Below are 12075 nucleotides of genomic sequence, written 5' to 3' on the forward strand. Positions count from 1 at the left end.
CGAGACCAACCCAGGGCTTATTGCGTACGCGGATCAAACACCGTTAGACCCAGACCAAGGTCTTTTCTAGTTCATTTTGAACATTTATCATTTAAGCTAGAGGTGATGGCACTCCTCAGAAACAAGGAAGATATTACATTTGAAAATAACCACATTCGTATCTTCCCTGACTTCTCTCCAGCAACAGCTACTAAACGCGCAGCCTTCTACAACATCAAACAGCGGTTACGGCAACTCAGCGTCAAATACAGCCTCTTGTATCCAGCAAAGCAAGGATTAATAATCTACTGTCTGATCTATTCGTTTTAAAATGCGGGTTTTTATCAGCATATATTCTCATTATTACTTAGTATTACTATGGCGCTATCTGTTTATATTTTATTGTGCTTATTTACTTTTTTTTTTTTCTTCTAATTATTTCATCTCTACCCTAAACGAGACTGTTCAATATCATACCCTTAGTTTACTGTTATTGCTATTACTGCATTAAGACTTGTTATGCTTATTCTGGACACATCTTTAACACCATCACCCGGGTTTATTATCTGGGTGTATCATCTTAATGCATTAGAATTGCTGAAGACTATATATATATGTTTTAAGTGCAAAATTCTTTTTTTTTTTTCTTTTTTAAAGACTATATTGATAATAGATATCTCTGTCTTTTAACCTAAAGCGCTGCATGGGGCTTGTTTTGCTTTGGACGTGCTCTGTCTCTGGGTATGTCAGAGGACTGGGACTGCGTGAAGTGGGTTTTAGCCTCACCTGGGGAGGCAAAAAGGGAGGGTGGGGGTTAAGGGGGGGAGAGAAAGAGAGCAGGCTTGATCTATACCTAATCTATCATCTCAATCTTTATAATTATAACTATCAACGTAATAATAAGCTGCATGGCAACAACTCTTGGGGAAATAGGAAATTAAGACCTAAACTATCTCACTTCCAGTTAAGACTATAAAATGACATCAAAAACTCAGAATCAGTGTCTCCATGATGGGACACTGGAACTTAAGCTGGAATGTTAAAGGCCTGAATCACGAATTAAAGAGAAAGAAAGTACTTTCTCACCTAACAGGTCTAAATGCTAAAATAGTATTTTTACAGGAAACCCACTTACTAAGCAAGGATCAGTTCCGGCTGCAAAAAGACTGGACTGGCCAAATGTTCCATTCTAGTTTTACAAAGAAAACTAGAGGGTGGGAATTCTCATACATAGAACAGTACCATTTGTAGCATCAGATGTAGTATTGGATCCTGAAGGGAGATATGTAATGGTCATGGGAGACTTATCTAACTGTAAAATGATTTTGATAAATGTTTATGCACCTAATGTTGATGATAAGGAATTTATACAAAATTTATTTGCATCCATTCCCAATCTGAACACTCATAAAGTTATAATGGCTGGGGACTTTAATTGTGTTCTAAATCCACTTTTAGATAGGACTTCCTCCACAGGGGGAACGGCATCTAACACCGCAAAGATAATTACAAAGTTTATAACTGATCACAACTTATCAGATCCCTGGAGGTTTTTAAACCCAAATTCAAGAACATATTCTTTCTACTCACCAGTACATCATTGCTACTCAAGGATTGATTACTTCTTTATAGATAATAACTTCTTGCCTAAGATTAAATCTTGTAAATACGATGCTATTGTTATTTCAGACCATGCTCCTATGATCTTGGAGCTGAAATTACTAAGCCCCATACACTCACCCGCAGATGGCGCTCAACCGCTTCTATTAGCTGACGAGAATTGTACTGAATTTATATCCAAACAAATCAAATTCTTTCTAGAGACAAATACATCCCGAGATCTCTGCAGGAATACTCTGGGAAACTCTTAAGGCCTTCTTAAGAGGACAGATTATCTCATATCTTTCCCCACAGAAATAAATCCAAGCCAAGAAAGTAGCAGAGATAAAAGCGAAATTACTAAAATAGATGAAGAACATGCCAGACTACCAAGCGAGACTCTACATAGAGGAGGCAGGCTCTACATTCAGAATTAAACCTCTTGACAACTAAAGAAACTGAACAACTAATTTACAAATCCAGACATCATTATTATGAACATGGAGAAAGCTAATAAGCTTTTAGCTCAACAAATTCACAAGCAAGAAGTGCGCAAGCAATCTCGTAATTACTAACACGAATGGAGATAAAATCATCGAACACAAAAATATAATGCACACTTTCAGAGACTACTATAAATCCCTATATACTACTGAGTTTAAAGAAGACAATATACAATCTAATGCATTTCTGGATACATTACAGATACCACAAATAGACGCTTTTAGTGTGGAGGAACTTGATAAACCTCTGGCATTATCAGAATTACTAGATGCTATAAAGTCACTCCAAGGTGGAAAAGCAGCAGGCCCTGATGGCTACCCTGCAAAGTTTTACAAGAAATTCTCCGCTCAGCTAGCTCCCTCCTATTAGCAACATTTACAGAAGCCAGAGATAACCAATCTCTTCCACAAACCTTTGCCAAGCACTAATCACTGTCTTTCCAAAACAAAATAAGGACTTATTACAATGTGCATCATACAGACCAATTTCACTTCTGAATAACGACGTTAAAATACTCTCTAAAATCATAGCTAGAAGGATGGAGAAAGTGCTCCCTCGTAATATCACAAGACCAAACTGGATTTATTAGGGGCCACACTTATCTTCAAATCTTGACGCCTGTTTAATGTAATATACTCACCAACTAAATCAAACACCCCAGAAATATTATTATCATTGGATGCAGAAAAAGCATTCGACATGATTGAATGGAAATACCTTTTTACTAATTGGAAGTTTGGGTTTGGCCCGAACATTTGTGCATGGATTAAATTACTGTATACTAACCCAGAAGCTTCAGTTTGCATCAATAACATTTGCTCAGACTACTTTAAACTAGAGTGGCACAAGACAAGGATGCCCTTGTCACCGCTGTTTGCATTGCCATTGAACCACTGGCAATACATTGTCGAAATACTGATCAGATAAAGGGGATTAGCAGAGAAGGACTGGAACAGAAAATCTCATTATATGCAGATGACATGGTACTGTATATATCGGACCCAGAAAATTCTGTGCCTGCAGTCTTAGCAGCACTCACAGAATTTCAAAAGCTCTCTGGTCTCAGAATTAATCTGAATAAAAGTGTACTCTTTCCAGTGAATTCTCAAGCATATAATATTAGATTAGACACCCTACCTTTTATCATTGCAGAACAGTTTAAATACCTCGGGTAAACATCACAAGTAAACATAAAGCTCTTTATCAACAAAATTTCGCGTCTGCATGGAAAAAATTAAACAAGACTTGCATAGATGGTCAACCCTTCATCTCACACTAGCTGGAAGAATTAACACTGTTAAGATGAATATTCTTCCTAAGCTCCTTTTTATTTCAAAACATCCAATATACATTAATAAATCATTCTTTAAGCAATTAGATTCAACAATAACCTCATTTATTTGGAATTCAAAACATCCACGCATCAAAAGAGCGACCCTACAAAGACAAAAGGCAGAAGGCGGCATGGCTCTACCTAACTTCCAGTTTTATTACTGGGCAGCAAATATACAGGATAAGAACCTGGACACAAATAGAAGAACATACACAGGCTTGGACCGCAATAGAAGTAAAATCCTGCAGTACTTCTTTGTATTCCTTGCTCTGTGCTCCAATAAACACACGTTATCGGCAATACACTAATAACCCAATTGTGCTCCACTCACTTAGAATCTGGAACCAATGTAGAAAGCATTTTAAGACGGAGAAGCTTCTATCTGTGGCACCCTGCAAGAGAACCACCTCTTTCAACCTCACAAACATATGCAGTTTTAATATCTGGAAAAATTTGGAATTAACTTGCTTAGAGATCTTTATATAGACAACGTCTTTGCATCCTATGAACAATTACATTCCAAATTTAACATTCCAGCTACACATTTCTTTCACTATCTTCAAATCAGGAACTTTGTTAAACAGAACCTTCCAGATTTTCCTCATCTTGCACCCTCATCTATGCTGGAAAAATATTGCTCAATTTCAAGGAGTTAGACTCCATCTCTACAATATATAAAATCCTTTTACAATCCCTTCCTTTCAAAGATCCAAGAGGACACTGGGAAAAGATCTCTCAATTAATATATCAGAAAAGGAGTGGAAAGTAGCAATGCAGAGAATTCACTCAAGCTCCATATGCGCAAAGCATACAATTATACAACTCAAAATTATATATCGAGCACATCTGTCTCGACTAAAACTCTCAAAATGTTTCCAGGGCATGATCCAACCTGCGAACGTTGCAACCAAGCCCCAGCCTCACTAGGTCACATGTTCTGGGCCTGCACCAAATTAACATTATTCTGGACAAAAATTTTTAATTACCTCTCAGACAGCCTTGGACTCACAATCCCTCCTAACCCATTAACAGCTGTGTTTGGGGTTCTTCCAGAGGGCTTAAAGTGGAGAAAGACAAACAAATTGTGATTGCATTCACTACACTGTTGGCACGCAGACTTATTCTGATAAACTGGAAGAACCCAAACTCTCCTCTTTAAGTCAGTGGGAAACTGATGTGTTATATTATTTGAAATTGGAAAAATCAAATACTCAGTTAGAGGATCTGTACAGACTTTTTCAAAACATGGCAGGATCTAATCAGTAATATTTTAAAATAAGTTTATAAAGCACAGAGAATTTATTAATTTAGGTATTTTACAAGCCTTAAATTTTACACCGTTTGGCTTGCTCTCTCTCTCAGGGTGGGGATCGATCTGTTCTTAACTAATTTTTTTTTTTAAAAACTTGATTGCTTTGTATGGATTGTAATAAAATTAATAAAATAAAAAAAAGGATACTTTCCAAATTTCTAGCCAGAAAGATTGAGAAAGTGCTTACTTCTGTAATATCACAAGACCAAACACGATATATTAAAGGCAGTCACTTAACTTCTAATCTTCGATGTCTGTTTAATATAATTAATATATTCACCCGTTTAATCTAACACCCCAGTTTTCTTATTATCCTTAGATGTAGAAACGCATTTGACATGATTGAATGGGACTACCAATTCACCACATTGAACAAATTTGGGTTCGGCCCAAGCATATATGCATGGATCAGAATACTTTATACTAGTCCAGAACCTTCTGTTTGTATTAAAACATTATTTCAAACTACTTCAAACTAGAATGTGGTACTCGACAAGGATGCCCCTTATCACCTTTGCTCTTTGCAATTGCCAAGGAACCACTGGCTGTATACTTTCAAAATGCATCAGAGATAAAGGGGACATTTTAAATGTCCTTTCTTTCAAAGATCCCAGAGTACATTGGGGAAAGGATCTGTCACTTAATAGTTCAGAAAAGGAATGGAAGGCAGCCATGTACAAAATACACTCGAGCTCCGTATGTGCAAAGCATTCAGTTCAACTTAAAATCTTCTATTGAGAACACTTATCTTGTTTAAATTTGTCCAAAAAGTTTCAGGATAAGATTCAACCTGTGAATGTTGCAATCGAGCTCCAGTCTTACTAGGTCACATGTTTTGGCCCTGCACCAAATTAGCATCATTCTGGACAAAATCTTTGAATGCCTTTCAGAAAGCCTTGGTGTCTCAATCCCTCCTAATCCTCTAACAGCTGTGTTTGGTGGGCTCACATGGGGTCTTATGGTGGAGAAGGACAAACAAACTGTGATTGCCTTTACTTCACTATTAGCACATAGACTTATCTCGCTCAACAGGAAGAATTCCACCCTACCACTTTTAAGTCAGTGGATAACTGATTTTCTATACTGGCTGAAATTGGGAAAATCAAATTCTCACTTAGAGGTTCCGTTCAAAACATTTTAAATATATGGCAGGATCTAATCAATAACATTTCAGAATAAGGTTCCATTTCAGGGAAAAATATCCTCTTCCTTTCTTGTTATTATTTTATCGAGTATCTTTGGATGTTGGCTTTCCTCTCTTTCTCTTGGATAGGGGATGAATTTTGCTTTGCTTTTTAAAATTTAACTTGAATTTATGGAATGTTATCTGCTTTTAATTAAAATTAATAAAAATAATAAAAAAAATAAAAGATTAATGAATAGACTACCCTAGGCTGCAGTTTAGGGGCCACAACTGACTGTAAGACCTTGCCTTAGGGAAACAGAGTCCTTAGATTCATTTTCTTTAATGACAGTTTTATAACTTCTTAGGAAAATAAGAATATATATATATATATATACTAGCTGATTACCCAGTGGCTTCGCTAAAAAAAAAATAAAATGTAGTATATAAATTATTAAACAGTAAAACATTAACATGTAAGAAGTAAAGATATATTTAGCAGTACTGGAGTGCTTTCGGGTAAAGTACATTTTAAACAGGTAAGTAGCACTAACAGCAGCTTAAATGTATTTGGATCATCTCTCTGTAGCACATCCCTTGTGAAAGGCGCTACACGACCACTGTGGTATAGAAATAACATTTTCTATGCGATCCTGCAAATTTCTTCCTGACAACCTTGCACTACATGCCTGTAATTTAAGAGAAAATTTATTCTGAGAAATGTGGACACTGCCCTTCCATGCTTAACAGGCAGAAGGTGCAAACAATTCCCAAGTCCAAAACTTAACATGAAGAGGTTGGTACATCTTCTTAGGCATAAACCATCCATCTTCTTAAAATAATTCATCACAAAAGCAACCTTGAATGTTGCGGGGTATTAGTGACCTGAACTCACCTTAAGGGACAGTAAGTAGTCGTGCAGCGCAATTTACAAAGAGAGTTTTGCTTCGATGGCACCGATTACACTTATTCACAAAGATTTCCACTCTCCCAGGAGCCGACGGGGCACTCAAAGTGTCACAAACAGTGCAAGGAGAGAGGACGCCACCCGAAACTGTGAAGCAGTCGACCTGGTGGAGCAGCCCGACATTCGGCACCTCCCAGCGTCCATTTTATTCTCACGACCCCTCACCACTGAAGACGGTGTTGTCTTCACATTGTTTACAGCTCGGCAAAGTAGAAAGACGCAAACCTGTTTTCCTCATCTCTTCTACTATCAAGTACTGGCAATTAAAAAAAAGTTACAATGTGGCAGTTTCCGCGACAGTCATGTGGACAAATAAATAAAACAACTCTGTCACGTGCCTGGCGGTGGATGGCTCATTGCTGGAGTCCAGAGAGGATGGCTGGGAGAGGGCAATGCGGGGCGGACTTCTATGGGATAGATCGGCGTGTTTGTGTTTACTTCTTTTCAATATCAGTAAAGTAACTCTCACACAAATAATAACAATTCCATTACGAAAGGCGATATATAAAATAAGTCCACAAGCGAAGTGATTAGTTCCTGTATTATAATATGTTCTGTGGTCATGCGTAATTTCCATTTCGCATGGTCATATGTAATTTCCGATTCAAACGTGAAAAGAATTTTATATATATAGATATACATTTATGTATATGTGTACTTTATACAGGATACACAATAAAAAAGTTAAGAATCAGGAACTGCAGTGGTGAACGATAAGTTGAGAGACACCCAGTGTTAATGAGACAACATCATAGTCAGAAGATTTCTCTTTTGATTTTATGCTCCCTCTTTTATCTAAACCATTTTATGCTTTACTAGCTGAAATACCCACCTTTGCCCAGGAGGAAGATAAAGAGTTTTTTTTTTTAATTGTTTGAGAAAAATATAATTGTTATGGTGTGAAATTGTGCTTACAAGTTGATAAATATTTTGTATGTCTTTATTTGTAACTTAGGCAAAGCAAATTTGATATTAGTGTTACATTAGTGAGAAGCATTCATGTTTACCCCCCACCCCCCTAGATTAAGTCAGGATAGTGAATTATATCACAAGGTCGGGGGTGAAGTGCCTCAAACAAGTTTGGCAAATATTTCTCTGCTGGAGTTTCTCAGCCAATCCCCAAAGGAAAGCCAGACTGCCTAACTGCCAAGCTTTACCTTAACATATGGTTTGGAGGTGGCAGGTTTGAAGATGTTCTATTTCCCCCATTGGTCTGAAGTAGGGCTGTTTGGAACTGGCTTGTATCAGAAGCCTTTAAGTACCATGACACTCCTATTGGCTCTAGGGGTTGGACAGAAAAATCGATACATTTGCTTGCTTTACCACACTCTCTCTCTCTTACCAAACTGATGAAAGATCATCTTACATACCATTAACTGAAAAAGACAACACAATGAAGAGCACAGCTCAGCAGCCATATTGAGACAGGCATATGGCCTGTTCTGAAGAAAGCTGACCATAAATGATGGCTTAACTAGAGACATTTTTAAGTAATTAACAAGTCTGTGTGCCGCCTGAAACTGCACATCACCATTTATCAGTTGTATGGTTGCCAGTATTCAAATGTACTTTATATATTGTTATTATTTATGAATATCATCAATAATACATTATTTAAATGGTAACTTAACTTCTACTTGTCTTTTACTACACCTAATTGCCTGAGGTTATAAATGTAGAAGGTAAGGTGGGAGAATTTGAGGCATTCTGCCAAAGGATCCATATTAATAATACAAAAGGATAAAGTAGAGTCATAGAGAACTCTACTAAGACAAAACAATAATTAAAAAAACACAACTTTAAAAATAACATTAAATTAACAAACAATGAAGACCCACTAATGTGCTTGTCTTGCGGTCTTGTATGTATGTTATCATCCAGTTAACGCTCTGAACTGGCCAAATCTCTTTAATTTCAAAAGCAACAGGAGCGCAGTGCTGCTCAAACATAAAGAATGCTGGCAATCACCTCCAGTTCACCCTCTGGTGGTCATTCCGAGTGTCAACTGGATGATAACATGCATAAAAGACCGCAAAGGTCACCCCCCTCCCTACCCATAAGGAGATGGGTTAGGGTTGATTTCACCCTACAGTATTATTAATTGACCAATGAGAAACATGTGTACCAAGTTTCCAGCCATTCGGAGGTGATGCCGGAACATACATACATACATGCACACATTGGCTTTTGTATATATAGATATAACAAGAACACCAACTTTCAAACTTATGCAGTGGTGTTAACATTTAGTTAGGACTACAACCTCATATTATCCATGTCTTGGACCCTAATACATTCATTTCTTATAAAGATCTAGTCAAGTGCTAGTGGAGCAGAGCTGGTTAGAGGAAGTCACACAAAGCAGCTACAGGAATATCACAGAGTCAGGGGACAGGGTGGGACCTGCACAGCCTGTGTCTTTATGGCAGCGAGTCCTCCAAATTCACTCCTGGGATACTGAACCCAAGAACCAGTGTGCTACACAAGGTAACTTATAAATCAATAAAGAATAACACCTGCAAGAGCAAAAAAGATGCAAAAATAGTTGTAATGCACCAGTCTGGACAAACGCCCAGGGCTAATTTTTAATCCCAGCCCATCCCTGATCACCTGTCACTAATGCCAGTGAGCTGAGCTCTTTATCAAAGCAGGCCTTGGCGTCAGAGAGAGTGAGGACTATAATGCAACTGGGCAGACGTGACAGTCTAGCAAACAACACCAGAATAAAACACTTCTGAAGGTAAGGCTGTGTGTTTTGCTACTATACTATATCGTGTTGTGCATTCACTTGACGCCTTGAGGATGCTGTGGGTTTACTAGGCAGACAGCAGAAGGTCTCTGTATAGATTAGCAGAAGTGACCTTGTTGCTTATATTCTGTTGTTTGTCGCTGATTCAAATGGCTTATTCCTTCAGTCACCATTGCAGATATCATATTGTTGGTCTTAATGTCAGATAAGGATTTTGTGGTGCCCATTTCTATGGCCCAGAATTTAAAGTTGTGTTGGTATGTTAAGAAATCAAGTGCCATAAAGTGATTTGTATTTCATGCTTGTTATGGGTCACCACCTGCAGGTAAGATGCAAAGAGGTGGGTGTTTATATTGACAGGAAGGCAATGACACTTCACACTCATCTAACATGAGCCCCTCTGGGCCGTAGTCTGAGCCTCAATGAAGTGTCAAACCTGCAGTTCTTACCCGTCGTGTTCATCTGCCGTCATTTTAAAACACACAGAACTAGGATGGCATGGCCTGTGACTGTCACTAGCTGTGTAATTGTGTGCTCCTGCCATGAATGGTCTGGTCAAGTGACCCCTGACCCCTCACATGTAACCAGTGCCTGTCTGAAGCTGACAGACACACAAGCAGAGTGCGAGTATTTCATTTGTGTGTGGTTTCCTCTAACATGGCATCTGGTTTTTATTGTCTTTCTCTTTTGCTCCTGAATGTTTTCATTATCAGCTCACTAATCTCAGTCCAAGTCAGATGTAACCTAAAGTCCCATGTTCACTTACCTGCTTTTACTCTTTTCTTCAGTTTTCCTTTGTCACTGCTTGTGTTTCCAGGGATTCATCGATGAACAGATTTTTGTGTTACGGTCTGTGGTTCATCAACAGGTTTATAAAACACATTCAGCCGTAGTAAAGTCAAATCTTCAGTGCTCAGACTGTGAGATTCTGCTGCTCTGCCGTCTTTGTTTTAAAAGAGCCAGAAGACCAGAAACACAAATCAGACAGCAGAAAATTAAGAGCCGGTGACAACAAAAGTGAAAGAGAACGGAATTCCTAAAACCGGGCCAGCGTGTTCTTCCTGTCAGCTCTGCAAATCATCAGATTGTCACACAGACATGATCAACATGATAACCACTGTGAGGAAAGTGTCACAAAAATAATTCTTGAGACCCTCCTCTGTAGCAAAAGATGATGTTTAAACAAAGTGACATCATGTAGCATGGAGGGTATCAGTGTGTCCTTGTCACACTTTGTAGATTTAAGTTTTCAAATGCATTTGTTTAACTTCTAACATCACCTTCTCAGCTCTAGCAGTGATGGTCAGCTGTAGATAACTGAGGAAATGGACGCCACTGACACACAGATGACCACCTCAGTGCTGCGGTTTCACTGACTTCAGATGGACCCTCAGTGTGTATGTGGTGCACACCATGCTTTGTGCTCATCAAAGTGACACCTCAGAAGTGTCCACTGTCCTCTCTTGTAGTCAGTGCCCTGTTGATGTCTTGTCTGCACAGTACCTCCTCCCCAAGCTGGTTTGTGTTAAGCTCCCTGAGGTTACTATATGGCCGCTATTTGTAAAAAAAAAGTAAAGCCCTTAAAGTTCAGGCCTTGAGATTTCAGTGCTCAGATAATTTTACTTTGTCTTTCATTCTAATGTGGCAGCCGACCAAGAGAAACTCACCTGAGTCTTAAAGAGACGGAAGACCCTGAAAATAAAAAGAAATGTAAAAACTCAACACACAGGTCAGTTACATTGTATGAGAAAATCAGTGATGGAGCTGTGAGTGCTTCACACAGTCAATTGAGCACATGGTGAGCAGCATGGACATTCATTTAGTGGAAGATCAGACAAAGGAAGATGAGCAGATGAAGAGTCAGGGTGGACTACACGTGGATACTGAGCCATCAGAGTCATTAAAATAACATAAAGCACAACCACTGTGGACTGACACCCCTGTCTGCTCAGCAATAACTGCAGGAATGATGGGAAATGTGGGAAACACACAGACAGACAGCAGAGGATGTGGTCACCAGTGGACAATGAGGATGTCAGCTTTGGTTCCCCGTTTATTAACTTTATCAAGAAGTCTGTTTAAAAATGTCACCAGCATCTAAATTTGCTGGGGTGCCAAAGAGTAAACCAGCTGATCATGGAGTTCACATCAAGGTCTGAAATTAAAACTTGAGATCTGTAAGACATTAAATACACTAAAAAAATCCAGAAGAAAGTCACGTCATGTCAATCAAGTGGCAAACTGAAAAAGGGCACAGAAAAGAGAGCTGTTAACATCCACAACACTCCCTGACCGGCCCTGGAAGAAAACTGCAGTGGACCTCAGTGAACATTACAAACAAAATGACTTGGATACGCAGCATATCAGAGTATCTTTAGAGTTCATCGAGGAGGTACTGAACCCTCAACCACAAGTACTTCAGTTGTTCTAAAGCTAAAAGTGACTTTTGCTCGGCCTGGAATCATAGATGAGGATATGAATGACAACTGGTAAGACTGCAATTTGAATA

General features: G+C 38.6%; 1 long non-coding RNA gene across 1 annotated transcript in view; it reads right to left on the reverse strand.

Moving 5' to 3' along the window:
* LOC120521034 overlaps positions 1-10540 on the reverse strand; it is a 28239-nt gene extending 17699 nt beyond the window's left edge. Inside the window, exon 1 of the long non-coding RNA XR_005631967.1 lies at positions 10333-10540. This is a non-coding gene — a long non-coding RNA (uncharacterized LOC120521034). The remainder of the gene's footprint in view (positions 1-10332) is intronic.
* Positions 10541-12075: the final 1535 nt, after the last annotated feature.

The sequence above is a fragment of the Polypterus senegalus genome, unplaced genomic scaffold (assembly GCF_016835505.1).
Source record: "Polypterus senegalus isolate Bchr_013 unplaced genomic scaffold, ASM1683550v1 scaffold_4805, whole genome shotgun sequence".
NCBI classification, from domain to species: Eukaryota; Metazoa; Chordata; class Cladistia; order Polypteriformes; family Polypteridae; genus Polypterus; species Polypterus senegalus.